Consider the following 15,264-nt stretch of genomic DNA (forward strand, 5'->3'; position numbering starts at 1 on the left):
CGGGGCCTGTTGAGGAGAATTTCATATGAGTAACAGTGAAATGGAATATAATATAGTAGGCGACGGAGAAGCTGTGGAAACAGGAAATATGTTTTTAAGTTTCAGCTTTGCAACTATACTGTTTATATGTTCTTAGGAAAATGTTTAACTTCTCAATCTGCAAATATTCCCTCATGAAACAAAGACATTAATGAAAGTGATAAAAGTAATGATAATTAAAAGTGTTGTGAGGATAACTTAAATGAGATCATGTATGTGAAAAGATAAACAAGAAAGTACTGTTCAAATAGTGCTATACATTTTTTAATGGACAGACTAAATCTCATTTCCAGGCTCATACACTAAATCACAATGTATTTTCACCACATTTACCTTAAAGTATTTAAGATTTTAACTCTTATCCATGGTAAGAATTAAGTAATATTTTAGTACTCTCCCAAAGGAAGCAAAAGTTAAAATAAAACAGTTCTGCAAATCCTACCTGTTAAGCATCAATTCCTATATCTAAAGGAAGTCAACAAAATTCAAGACTGAGTCTTTATTTTTTAATCTTAATTTCTTATTCAAATTACCGTGCAGTTCTTTACATAATGTATGGTTACATTTTGAATGAATCTCACATGGTTTACAGGATGACCAAATGATAAAGAGCATCATTATTTCAACAAATATTGTGGAGTACCAGGTGCCAGGCACTGCCAATCTCAAATTGCTATACAGACCTTAATACTTGCTTTCTAGAAGCCATTGTTATTTACTTATTCACTTAATCTTGATCAGAGGAAGGCTTTCAAACAGCAGTTGAAATTCTGCAATCTATCATTTCAACCAGGCCTGTTTGCTCACCTTCCAGTTCTGTATGACAGGACCCATCTCATTTGCTACCAGGCTATGTCATTTGCCACTCAGTTTGCTCCGATCACAGCGCCTCCCTGCTGTTCTAGACAAAAGCACACTGTCTCCTCAGGTCCTTTGCACATGCTGTTCCCTCTGTCTGAAGTGTCCTGCCAGATAGTCATAGAGTTTACATTCTCATCTCATTCAGGTCTCTGTTTAAACAGCACTTCTTTAGAAACATCTATCCTAACCATTGTCCCTAAAACTGAATCTCTCTCCACTTTCTCTACCTCTTTCCCTACTTTCTATTCTTCTTCATGGCATTTATTATACCTAATATTATATTACATGTTACAGTATTTTTAAAAGGCTGACTGTATTCATAAAGGCAAGGGATTATTTTTATTTATAAATATTTACTGTAGTTATGAAGGAAAGAGGCATTTTTTATTAATTTGTTTACTACTGTATTGCCACACAGTAGTTAATCATTAAAAGGCTTGTTGCGTGGATGGTCTAGGAACTTTCACATACATGAATCAGACACTAGCTTCAATTAAAAGTGCTAAATGATGTCAGTGAAGGCAGGTAGCTATCTTTCCTCCAAGAGACTTTCCACTGTAGCCTTATCTTGACAAATACATCACGATCCAAATTTGGTTATTCAGTCTTGGCAAACTAACTGTTAATTTTGTCAGTCCTGACAATGAGTTTGCCTTTCTTATTCTATCTCACATTAGCCAAGTTAATAGAAACAGAGATACAAAATTAGAGTGCAAATGCACTCATTTATTACATGAAACTGTTACATGAATGAGACTATTATGAGAACATGAGGAGTAAAATTTAACTCTCAGGAAATTCAATCTGGAATGGCATATAAAAATCAATGTTCGTTAGTGAGCGCAGATTCTAATGAAAAGAAACCAGAATTGAAAGAGACACATGTACCCCAATGTTCATCGCAGCACTGTTTATAATAGCCAGGACATGGAAACAACCTAGATGTCCATCAGCAGATGAATGGATAAGAAAGCTGTGGTACATATACACAATGGAGTATTACTCAGCCGTTAAAAAGAATTCATTTGAATCAGTTCTGATGAGATGGATGAAACTGGAGCCGATTATACAGAGTGAAGTAAGCCAGAAAGAAAAACACCAATACAGTATACTAACACATATATATGGAATTTAGGAAGATGGCAATGACGACCCTGTATGCAAGACAGGGAAAGAGACACAGATGTGTATAATGGACTTTTGGACTCAGAGGGAGAGGGAGAGGGTGGGATGATTTGGGAGAATGACATTCTAACATGTATACTATCATGTGAATTGAATCGCCAGTCTATGTCTGACGCAGGATGCAGCATGCTTGGGGCTGGTGCATGGGGATGACCCAGAAAGATGTTATGGGGAGGGAGGTGGGAGGGGGGTTCATGTTTGGGAATGCATGTAAGAATTAAAGATTTTAAAATTTAAAAAATAAAAAACTAAAAAAAAAAAAAAAAAAAAAAGAAATCAGACTTTCAAAAGTATTATTTATTTCAAAACAGATGGCATAGAGCATTCTTGCATTCCCCAAAGAGATCATACCAGTGATGTTATTTGACATGAATAGACACTGCCCTTGTTGAGCTTTGCACCTTATCTTATCCTATGATTATACTAATGGACATGTAAGTAGGGTTAACCCAAACAACTCTTCATCTGCCAGATGAATCTTGGAATTCTGTAAGATAACTTTTTAATATACATGCTCCTAAGTCACAACAAAATGCTCTGTGTGGTGCCAAAACATAAATCAAAAAGAAAACTATCTGCAAATCACTATAGTAAGAAAACAAGGACTTCTAATTAGGTGCATAATAACTTGCTAAAAAAGTGGCGGGGTGGGGAGATGGATGAGAAAGCGAAAAAAAAAGATGAGAAAAAAACTGAAAGTACCAGAAACTGATGGTGTTTATAGAATCTGTCTGCTAAGAATAAGATAAATGGGGGAAAAGTTGAATTATAAATTATAATCTACATTTGTATCATTTTCTCAAAACACTACTTCAATCCTAGTTCATTTCCAGCACTCTCAGCCAGTTCAGACTTATGATACTTACTAAATAGCATGGCTATATAATTTTTTTTTTTGATGAATGGCAAAAACTCCTTGGCCAAACTGACCTTCCTGTCTTCAGTGATACAGTGGAAGATAGAATGCTACAGAGGAATAGAAGCTATGATTACCATATTTGTCTCCTAAGCCAGAGTGTGTGCACTCATATTTAAAAACCTCTTTAGCACTGGAGTGCATGCAGACCACGGCTCACCGTGAATTAGCTCCTTTTTGGCAGTTTCTTGCTGTGATCTTCAAATGAATAACAGAACCTTATATACCTTCAAATACCCTTCTGGAGGATATTTTGAACCCTGATATGCTTCATGAAGCCAACAGGAAAAACCTAATTCCAAGAAGATCAGAAATGTCCCAAAGTTCTATAAGTGTTACATATTTATGGGTTAATTTTAATAAAAAAGTATTTCTACCAAATGACAAAATTAAATTCATTATCTTAATACTAATAAATTCATAGTACCCAGCATTTCATATACTAGTAAGTTCAGAGTACCAAGCACTTTATATACTGACTGATTTGTTATCGAAGAGAAGGATAGCCTAAGGTCTCTGCATTAAAATAACCATCAACCACATGATCAAACAGCTATTTACCTTTGTCATGTTGAAGCTTAAAAATAAACTATTTAACAGTTTTACTAACATTGGTATGCCTCCACTAAAGTAAGTACCACCACTAGAAAGGCACAGACACACAGTTGTTCTATGCAGGATACTGTGTGTGCATGCACTCTTCATGATCCCATGGACTGTAGCCTACCAGGTTCCTCTGTCCATGGAATTTTCAAAGCAAGAATTCTAGAGTAGGCTGCCATTTCCTACTCTAGGGGATCTTCCCAACCCAGGAATCAAACTCTCCTCTCTTGTGTCTCCTGCATTGGCAGGCGATTCTTTACCACTGAGCCAGAGGGAAGCCCATATACAATAATGGCTTATGGTTTCGTCACTAAGCTGTGTCCGCGCTGCAATGCCATGGACTGGAGCCTGCCAGGCTCCTCTGTCCATGGGATTCTCCAGGCAAGAATACTGAAGTGGGCTGTCATTTCCTTTAGGGGTATACAATAATAATCTTATTCAAAATTAAACATTTGATGTAGTCTGGAGGCTTTAAAATTAAATAATCCCTTCTCCTTGTGAAGTTTATCTCTGAAGCAGTGAGTGATCTTCTGTCTATGAACACAATAAAATAGGTGTATCTGGGTAGATGAAGAAAACTCTGAGGTCAGGGTTGATGGCACTGGGGGAGTGGATTAACTCCATTGTTACTACTCTGGCATCAGTGGTGATTTTCTACATATCAAAGACAATTTTAGATAGTTAAGCTTTTCACATGGAGGATTATTTTTAGAAATAACGTCTACTTTAAAAAATCGTAAATGATGCTCTCATTTACTGAATCCAATATGCTTATTCATGTACTAATTAATTACATAGAAAACATATGATTCTCAGTGTTTAGCATTTAATCTTTAATATGTTTAATTTGGTCAAAATCTATAGAAGTCTATAAAAATCTATAGACCATATGGTTGTGTAAGGCAATGCATGATGTATTATAACAGTACCATATGGGGAATTCAAAATGTAAAGTTAGACATCAGGTGAACTCAAGTGATGTAAACATACTCTTTTCTCCAGTGCTGACAAGGACCAGTTACTTTAAAATTCTATTAACAATAATTAAAAGCTGCCTATGTATCATTTTAAACTATCTCAATTCTCTTGTTTGGAATAAAACCCCTTGAGGTCAGAGCAAAATAAGTCAGTTTAAACAGGAAGGAGAAATTTAGTAGATGGAAGTGCTGGAACTGAACAACCTTCAGTGCATCAAAATTTTTAAATGAACATTACAAAAAAAAATATTCAATCCAATTCTACATAAGTCTCCATAAACAGTACCCAAATTTATAAACTGAGTTTTGCTTAGAAAAATATATAGCTAAGATTTCTCTATGAACACAAAATGCCTAGTGCTAGATAGATATCAAAAAAACAAACAGAAGACCCTAAGACATTATTTCTAATCATTTATCCTTAAAAGCACATGTGCATCTTAAATATGTAAGAAAAGATTAATAGAATCATTTAAGTTCTTGCATTAAGTTAAAATTCAGAAAAGCAGTCATTTTTAAGTCACAAAGATAAAACCTTCTAACATCCTTTTGGTTTTGAAGAAATAAAGGCTTTTACTTGACAGTTACTTACATAAATTTGTATCAAAAAGAGAAGTTGGCAGAGACTTTTAAATTCATAACAATTGTCTATTAGTCTGTTTTTAATAATTTTTCGTTGGCATGTAATCCTCTTTAATTAGATTCCACTCTCTGTTGTTTCAAGACTCCATAAACTGGTGTCTTATATACCAGCTGCTAAAGCAGGAGTTACTGTCTAAATGATATTCACAATGAGTATTTAGAAGGTTTACAATTATACCCTTGCTAATAAATTGTGCTATTTTCCCCAACAATTTTAAGTGCTAATCTTCAGAAGGCATTTTAAAATTAGCTAAAATTCTGTCAAGAGATTTACAAAAATTGTTAGCATGAAGATAATTATGTCACAGTCCTTGGACTCCATCTCTGATTGTGTGCATAAATCAGAAAATGTCAGCTGTGTTTTCCCTTAATAATTATCCTTGCAGCAATATATTATAGTCTAAATTCCTATTATAATCTTTGTTTCTGGTTTATAAAACATCAGACAATTATTTCAAAAGTTTGGAACTGATTAAATAATTTATATTCCCCAGAAAATAAGTGATTACCAGTCCTAAAATTTTAAGTATCAGTAAAAGTAGATCAATATGGAAAGCATAAATTCAGTGCTCATGAACATTCCATCCTCAGGAACTAAGCACTTGAATGTGATAACTTTTTTTTTTTTTTAATACTGATTAGGTAAAATTCTAACACAGCAGATAACAGGCACACAGAGGTATAAAGTTGCATTGAAATTCTAAGACATATATCCTTTTTTATTTCAACACCAGAGACATATGAAAGACAGTAATTGTGTATCTGAAATATGTATCAAGTTTCTATCATCTGTCAATATATGATTTTTCTATTTTTTTGTAAAAAATATAACCTTCATTTTCAGAAGGTACAAAATGAAAAATAAATTCTCTCCTTTTCTTCCAATAATTATAAATTACACGTTTTAACTTTTTAGTAAATAAATTGGACTAAAAGATGAAGTTTTGATATAAGCCTAGCTAGTAACCATAACAGAAACCAAAGTCTTAGATAGTTATCATCACACTTAATTAATAGCTAATACCAGAGAGTAGTTTTAGTGCATTTCTCACCATATCAAGCATTTCAGAATTAGAAACATACAAATTAAAGTTCTCTGAATACATCAATGCTATAACTTACCAAAATGACTGGCTGTAATAGTAGTTAAAGGCATGGGCTGAAAGTTGTGAGAATTCAACAACTACTGAAAAAGGGATATCTTTTCCTGGAACATAAATTATACGAATGATATCTTAGGAAAATGTTTGGAAATTCTGCCAATCAAACTAGAACCAACAGTGTCACATTTTCCATTTTATTCAATATTATGTCCTTTCCATGAAATCTCAGAGTGGAAAAAATGTTAAGTAATTGATAAATAATGGGAATTGAGTATTATTACTGAATTTAAATTTATAAACCCTGCAGCCACATCAGATTAACAGGAACATTGCTAGCCCAAAGAATGTAGAAGCTTGAACCAGTGATTTCAGCAGATTCTCATGATTCAATTTCCTAAAAAGTAAATTTATAACTTTAGATACCAGGCTTTTTTCTCCATCAATTAAACCAATCAACAGATAAAACTCTTAACCACAAAATACATCAACATCTTCCTTAAAAATGTTTAGTAATACACATTATTAAGATAGAGAAAAGGAGGAGGGCAGGAAGAGAACGGGGCGACAGACGATGGTTGGGTGTCATCATCAACTCAATGGACATGAGTTTGAGCAAATTCTTGGGAATGATGAGGGACAGGGAAGCCTGATGTGGGGTAGTCCATGGACTCAGAAAGAGTTGGACATGACTGAGCTAATGAACAAAAACAATTATCATGCCTCAGTCCTTACTCAGGATGCTCCTCAATAAAAAAACATGCCGCAGATAAGTGAATTTGCATCTTTAAGTTGAATATTTCTTTACTTTCAAATGTTAATAATTAGATGTTCAATTGAAAAAGTTATATATGCTTCTTGTAAAATTTTTAAAAATAGTTATAAAAAAATTCATAATCTCCAACCCTATACTAACATCTATTGTAATTCTCTGTACTAGCCATTTTAAGCACAATTACTATCCTTCTACAGAGTTTTTCATGCTCACAAAAACATATACTTGATGCTGTAGTTTTTGTTTTTGTTTTTTTTTGATGCTGTAGTTTTTGTGTGTGTGTGTGTGGAGAGTATTTTTCAGAGGCCACTTTTTTAGAAAGTCAGCAATTTTTTTTCACATAATATGAATATGCAGATCTCCTACCAGATCAATAAACATGCTTCTAAAATTCCAAAAACTACATCAAATTTCATAATTTTAATAATTTTATTAATGAGAGAAATGCAGTTTCTATCCTAGTATCTTATTGCTACAAACAAATACCACTGTAAAAGAGTGATGATGATAATTTTTCTTATTATGGGATAAATATCTTTATAATGGAAATGTTAGGACTTATTTTCATTTTAATATACATAACTAGATGTTTCACCAAAAGTTTGTACCAATTCACAACTCACTGGCAGTATATGAAAGTGTTTCGTTACCTGAAACTTTGTTAATGCTGGATATTATTAATCTCATATATGTTTCCCAACTTAAGACTGGAAATCATTTCACATTCACCTGACACTTAATGACTCTGAGCATCTTTTCATGTGTTTACTTGTTGTTTATATTTTCTCTTGTAGATATTACCTATTCATATCCTTTGACGTTTTTCCTAATCACTTATGTTATAAACATATACCCAGATAATTGCTTATCTTTGGCTTGTTTAGGATACATTTTTCCATACAATCATTCTCTGTTATTTGTTGCTTGTCTTTAAAGTATATTAAAAATATTGACCAAAAAATGACCAAATCTATAAGATTAAGCTAAAATGGATTCTTAGGGAAAATTTTATAGCATTAAAGAAATAACATAGGAAACAATCATAAACATTGACAATTGTAAAGTATTCAGAACAATTCATAACAGAGAAAAAGAAAAGAGAATCCCTCCCCACTTGTCTGATGAAATGGGTAAATTTTTGAAGCCCAGCACTGCAATATTTTGGCTGGATCTGCTTTGGGTCAGAAGGAAGCACTGAAGAAGAAAATAGGCTTATTATTTATGTTTAAACTATAACATTTATATATTCAAATAACATCTGAATAACTAGTTGAGAATAGAGATGAACAAAATACTGTATTTTTCTTGAATGAAAGCATGAACATTACTAATTCCCTTATTTTTCCATGTTTATCACTTCTCCCTTTTATTTATAATGATGTGTTCATTTTCCAAACATTAAAGATAAAATAATCAGTTAAGAAATTTTCAGTTGACTATTTGAATTTTCTCCCTTTATTTATTATTATTATTTTTTAATATTGTATTAATTAGAAAAAATAAACGGAGTTGTGTGTACAATGATGCCAAATCCATGAAAGGTAAGAAGATTCATATGCATCTGGGCTATGCCACTTTGAATGCTCCAGGAGTTATAGCCTCATTCTCAATTTATACTTTGTCTCCAAAAATTTGCTTCTTTTTCTTGACTGGCTTAAGCAGTAAAACTGTTATTAATAGTTTTAGCTATTTAAAAGTTTGAAGGAGCAATAGCGTATTTTTTGATAATTTTTAATAAAATAGATAAGAATGTGTATAGCTGGCTTTCTCTGGTGAGACAAGTGTTGGTTCACGAATTTTTCTTCATGAAGGAAAAATGCTGCTCCATCAGAGGTTAAAAACTGAAATAAGGTAAATTCACTTGAATTCACTGCTCACTCTAACATGGAGACTTGCAAATTTGGCTTATTTAAACATTTTTACAAGTTTGGGGATGATTCATTTAAAAAATTATAAGGAAAACAATATATATTTATGGTACATAACCAAAGTACTGCAATGAAAATGAAATTTGAAAACTGAATGAAGAGTGTTGATTATGTAGATTGCAAGGCTCAGATAATTTACATGTGATGAAAATTACAGTATCAGTTTTCAAATTAATGGCATTATCAATCATCACATTTCCCTGAATCAGTCCTTTTATGAGATTATCACAGAGACAAGAGAAGATGGACCAAAAGATTAGTGACCCTTTTATCCCTTTCATCTCATCACAAGCCACAAGTGGCTTAACTTGTCATCAGAAAATACACTTATCAAAATTTCCATCAGCACAGTCTGAAAATATTGCACTGCAAGGCCTCTTTGACTTGATTCTGGATCTGTCTTATTAGTGATTATCTGGATGTACCTAGCAAGCAATGAAGAAAAGAAAGTGATGGCATCTCTCCCCTACATAACTGTGAAATTGCCAATGCTGAGAAGGTTAAAAAAGAATAATAATCACACTGCTGAAATGAATGTGTGATATAAGTACTTCTTAAATACACTAACTTCCCAACGCTGATAGGATCACTGAAACAGCATTCTACTGGTTACCCAAAAGGAATAGCTGGGGAAAAAAAATATTGTTCCTTGGAATAAGCAATTCAAATATTTTAATGTCAAAATGAACAAATCTTAAAGCAACCTGATATACTACATATTTTACTTTTTATTTGCTTGCTGTTACTTTTATTAAAACAAGAATGTAATTTCCACAAGAGAAGGAATTTTCCTATATTTTGTTCTCTGCTGTGTTCCTAGGGCATTAAACAGTACCTCACCATAACAGGCACTCAATGAATGAATAAAAATCACATTATATGTAGAACTTTAGATTTGCATAAGTATCAAAATTAAACAAAAGAAGGACTTCATAGATATTTTTCCTGGGCTAAAGGGCCAGACCTTTTCTACTATGCAGTAGCTCATTTGATAAGCACTACTTTACTGATACAGTTCTTAAAAACTGGGGAAGATGATAAGCATATCTTAATTTCATTTTTAATGACTATTAGTAATACATAATATAGTACATTATTTATTTTATTATAAACTAATATTTCTCTTATTGCAGGCTTCTCTGGCGGCTCAGATAGCAAAGAATCTGCCTGCAATGAGGGAGACCTGAGTTTGATCCCTGAGTTGGGAAGATCCCCTGGAGAAGGGCATGGTAATCCACTCCAGTATTCTTGCCTGGAGAATCCCCATGGACAGAGAGCCTGGTGGGCTACAGTCAGTGGGGTCACAAAGAGTCAGAAACAACTGAGTAACTAAGTATTAGTTTGAGGGACTAATATTTCTATTAAAGAATATTTAATATTTAAACTTGATAAATTGAGTAGCTTCCCAGTAGCTGATGCCATCCTTGTTAGAATAATTAAGTACTGGCTGCTATTAGGCAGCTCCACAGCACAGGAGTAACAGAGAGGCGAGAGGAGATACCCTACTTTGAAGGTCAGGAGCAGTGGCTGAGAGGAAATACCCCAGGTCTACGGTCAGGAGCAGCAGCTGCACTGTGCTGGAGCAGCCATGATGAGATATCCCACGTCCAAGGTAAGAGAAACCCTAGTAAGATGGTAGGCGCATAAAAAGGGCATAAGAGGTCAGACAAACTGAAACCACAATCACAGAAAACAAGTCAGTCTGATCACATGGACCACAGCCTTGTCTAGCTCAATGAAATTAAACCATGCCATGTATGGCTACCCAAAATGGACAGGTCATGGTGGAGAGGTCTGACAGAATGTGGTCCACTTGAGAAGGGAATGGCAAACCACTTCCGTATTCTTGCCTTGAGAACCCCATGAACAGTATGAAAAGGTAAAAAGATAGGACACTGAAAGGGGAACTCCCTGGGTTGGTTGGTGCCCAATATGCTACTGGAGATCAGCGGAGAAATAACTCCAGAAAGAATGAAGGGATGGCACCAAAGCAAAAACAACACCCAGTTGTGGATGTGACTGGAGATTTAAGCAAGGTCTGATGCTGTAAAGAACAATATTGCATAGGAACCTGGAATGTTAAGTCCATGAATCAAGGCAAATTGGAAGTGGTCAAACAGGATATGGGAAGAGTGAACATCAAAATTCTAAAAATCAGCGAAATAAACTGGACTGGAATGGGTCAATTTAACTCAGAAGACCATTATATCTACTACTGTAGGCAGGAATCCCTTAGAAGAAATGAAGTAGCCATCATGGTCAACAAAAGAGTCTGAAATGCAGTACTTGGATGCAGTCTCAAAAATGACAGAATGATCGATGTTTGTTTCCAAGGCAAACCATTCAATATCACGGTGATCCAAGTCTATGTCCTGACCAGTAATGCTGAAAGAGATAAAGTTGAACAGTTCTATGAAGACCTACAAGACCTTCTAGAACTAATACCCCCCAAAAATGTTCTTTTTATTAGAGGGGACTAGAATGCAAAAGTAGGAAGTCAAGAAATACCTGGAGTAACAGGCAAATTTGGCCTTGGAGTACAGAATGAAGCAGGGCAAACGCTAATAGAGTTTTGCCAGGAGAAAGCACTGGACATAGCAAATACCCTCTTTCAACAACACAAGAAAAGACTCCACATGGATATCACAAAATGGCCAACATCGAAATCAGATTGATTATATTCTTTGCTGCCAAAGATGAAGAAGCTCTATACAGTCAGCAAAAACAAGACTGGGAGTTGACTGTGGCTCAGATCATGAACTCCTTATTGCCAAATTCAGACTTAAATTGAAGTAGGGAAAACCACTAGACCATTCAGGTATGACCTAAATCAAATCCCTTATGACTATACAGTGGAAGTGAGAAATAGATTCAAGGGATTAGATCTGATAGAGTGCCTGATGAACTATGAACGGAGGTTCATGACATTGTACAGGAGACAGGGACCAAGACCATTCCCCAGAAAAAGAAATGCAAAAAAGGAAAATGGTTATCTGAGGAGGCCTTACAAATAGCTGTGAAAAGAAGCAAAAAGCAAAGGAGAACAGGAAAGATATATCCATTTGAATGCTGAGTTCCACAGAATAGCAAGGAGAGAAAAGAAAACCTTTCTCAGTGATCAATGTAAAGAAATAGTGGAAACAATAGAATGAGAAAGACTAGAGATCTCTTCAAGAAAATTAGAGATACCAAGGGAACATTTCATGCAAAGATAGGCTCGATAAAGGACAAACATGGTAGGGACCTAACAGAACCAGAAGGTATTAAAAAGAGGTGGCAAGAATACACAGAAGAACTGTACAAAAAAGATCTTCATGACCCAGATAATCACAATGGTGTGATCTCTCACCTAGAGCCAGACATCCTGGAATGTGAAGTCAAGTGGGCCTTAGAAAGCACTATGAACAAAGCTAGTGGAGGTGATGGAATTCCACTGAGTTATTTCAAATCCTGAAAGATGATGCTGTGAAAGTGCTGCACACAATATGTCAGCAAATTTAGAAAACTCAGCAGTTGCCACAGAAATGGAAAAGGTCAGTTTTCATTCCAATCCCAAAGAAAGGCAATGCCAAAGAATGCTCAGACTAGGACACAAATGCACTCATCTCACACGCTAGTAAAGTAATGCTCAAAATTCTTCAAGCCAGGCTTCAACAATACACGTACCGTGAACTTCCAGATGTTCAAGCTGGTTTTAGAAAAGGCAGAGAAATGAGAGATCAAATTGGCAACATTTGCTGGATCATTGGAAAAGCAAGAGAGTTCCAGAAAAACATCTATTTCTGCTTTATCGACTATGCCGAAGCCTTTGACTGTGTGGATCACAATAAACTGTGGAAAAGTCTGAAAGAGATGGGAAAACCAGACCACCTGACCTGCCTCTTGAGAAACCTGTATGCAGGTCTGGAAGCAACAGTTAGAACTGGACATGGAACAACAGACTGGTTCCAAATAGGAAAAGGAGTACATCAAGGCTGTATGTTGTCACCCTGCTTATTTAACTTCTATGAAGAATACATCATGAGAAACACAGGGCTGGAAGAAGCACAAGCTGGAATCAAGATTGCTGGGAGAAATATCAGTAACCTCAGATATGCAGATGACACCACCCATATGGCAGAAAGTAAAGAGGAACTGAAGAGCCTCTTGATGAAAGTGAAAGAAGAGAGTGAAAATGTTGGCTTAAAGCTCAATATTCAGAAAACGAAGATCATGTCGTCCAGTCCCATCACTTCATGGCAAATGGATGGGTAAACAGTCAAAACAGTGGTTGACTTTATTTTCCTGGGCTCCAAAATCACTGCAGATGGTGACTGCAGCCATGAAATTAAAAGACACTTACTCCTTGGAAGGAAAGTTATGACCAACCTAGACAGCATATTAAAAAGCAGAGACATTACTTGGTCAACAAAGGTCTGTCTAGTCAAGGTTAGTTTTTCCAGTGGTCATGTATGGATGTGAGAGTTGGACTGTGAAGAAAGCTGAGCACCGAAGAATTGATGCTTTTTAAATGTGGTGTTGGAGAAGACACTTGAGAGTCCCTTGGACTGCAAGGAGATCCAATCAGTCTATCCTAGACGAGATCAGTCCTGGGTTGCACATTGGAAGGACTGATGTTGAAGCTGAAACTCTAATTCTTTGGCCGCCTGATACGAAGAGCTGACTCATTTGAAAAGACCCTGATGCTGGGAAACATTGAGGGCAAGAAGAGGAGGGGATGACAGAGGACAAGATGCTTGGATGGCATCACCAACTCAATGGATATGAGTTTGGGTGAACTCTGGGAGCTGGTGATGGACAGGGAGGCCTGGCATGCTGTGGTTCATGTGGTCGCAAAGAGTTGGACACAACTGAGCTGAACTGAACTAAAATAATAGAATAAGAAGTATAATAATATTATCAGTGATGATGTTAAAATTGCAAAAAATGAAAAATTTAGTTAGAGCTTAATTCTCAAATGGAAATTTTTAAGGAAAACCATATTATGCTGAAACTCAAATGATTTCCTCTCTATTATTTATTTCTATTCGAAGACATCTATGTATTTAAATTGTCAAATTATCTTAATTCTTCAGTTAAGCATTATACACATATTACATGCACATATATTACATACATACACCTATACATATCCTACAATTCATATAGGAAATTACTTGGTATAATTCTCCACTAAATGATACCATTAATACCTTTTACTTATTTTATGGAACTATTATTATCATAATTTTCATGATGGTGGTTAGTACTGTCTTAAGTAGGTTATATGTTACTAACTCTACAAAGATCTGCCCAATATTCTATTAATATTCATTGACAGACTGCTGCTGAAACTACTAAACTGGAGAGGTCCTTGAAAATGCAATAAATGTTTGCTGAATTGAAACTACTGACTATTGGTAGTTATAAAGTAAAAATCTATATTGTTTAAAAGATTTCCCCCCCCCAAAAAAAAAAAAAACTCACAACCTCTCAAGGAATTAAAATCTTCACTCTTAGGATATTCTTTAGTTCTAATCTGAAGCCCTTATAGTTCCCATCCTCTTGTTCTGTCCTCAATGGAAACGTTCAATAAATATTTGCTAAACTCTGTCCTCTTGTTCTGCACTCACTAAGATGGAAAACAGTTAGTCATCTTTCTTTTGTAAGAACCCTTCATGCTCAAAGACTGTTATTAACTCCCTACTCTTACAGTCTCAAGTTTGAACAATCCAATTCTTTAGCCTTGCTTCATCATTCTGATTTGTTTTCAACTCTCAATTTATACACGTGCTTATCTCAGGAATCCACTTCAGTTCTCAACTTTCCGTCTTAGCAGTGGGGCTCAAAACTGGACAACCTGTTCTATGCATTTAACCAATTTCGAACATAATCAACAAAATATTGCTTTAGAGCTTCTTACTACAGCAATAACTCCCTCTCAAACAGGCTGATCTAGATACTCTTAGGAACTAAAATGATACTTTGACCCACTAGAACTTACAGACTTAGTGGCAGAAGCTATTTTCCCTCATAGTAAGTAATGTGTTTTTCTTCAGTATATTCTATGGAGTTGTATCACAATTTTCCTCAGCACAAGCTGATTACATGTAAACTAAATACAATTTTAAGACAACAAAACAAAGTAAAAAGTGACACTTATGTGCCATTACATGGTGGATTTGAATAATTCCATCCTCTTCCCCAAATTCATTACTCATGGAAGTTTCTGACAATCCCCAGTGAACAATACATCTGC

The 15,264-nt window shown here is 35.0% G+C and overlaps 1 protein-coding gene across 6 annotated transcripts in view; it reads right to left on the reverse strand.

Annotated features, from left to right (window-relative positions):
• DPYD (dihydropyrimidine dehydrogenase) overlaps positions 1-15,264 on the reverse strand; it is a 930,457-nt gene that overhangs the window by 823,483 nt on the left and 91,710 nt on the right. The gene's annotated exons all lie outside the window — the stretch shown is intronic.

This window comes from Ovis aries, chromosome 1 (genome assembly GCF_016772045.2).
Source record: "Ovis aries strain OAR_USU_Benz2616 breed Rambouillet chromosome 1, ARS-UI_Ramb_v3.0, whole genome shotgun sequence".
In the NCBI taxonomy this organism is placed as follows: domain Eukaryota; kingdom Metazoa; phylum Chordata; class Mammalia; order Artiodactyla; family Bovidae; genus Ovis; species Ovis aries.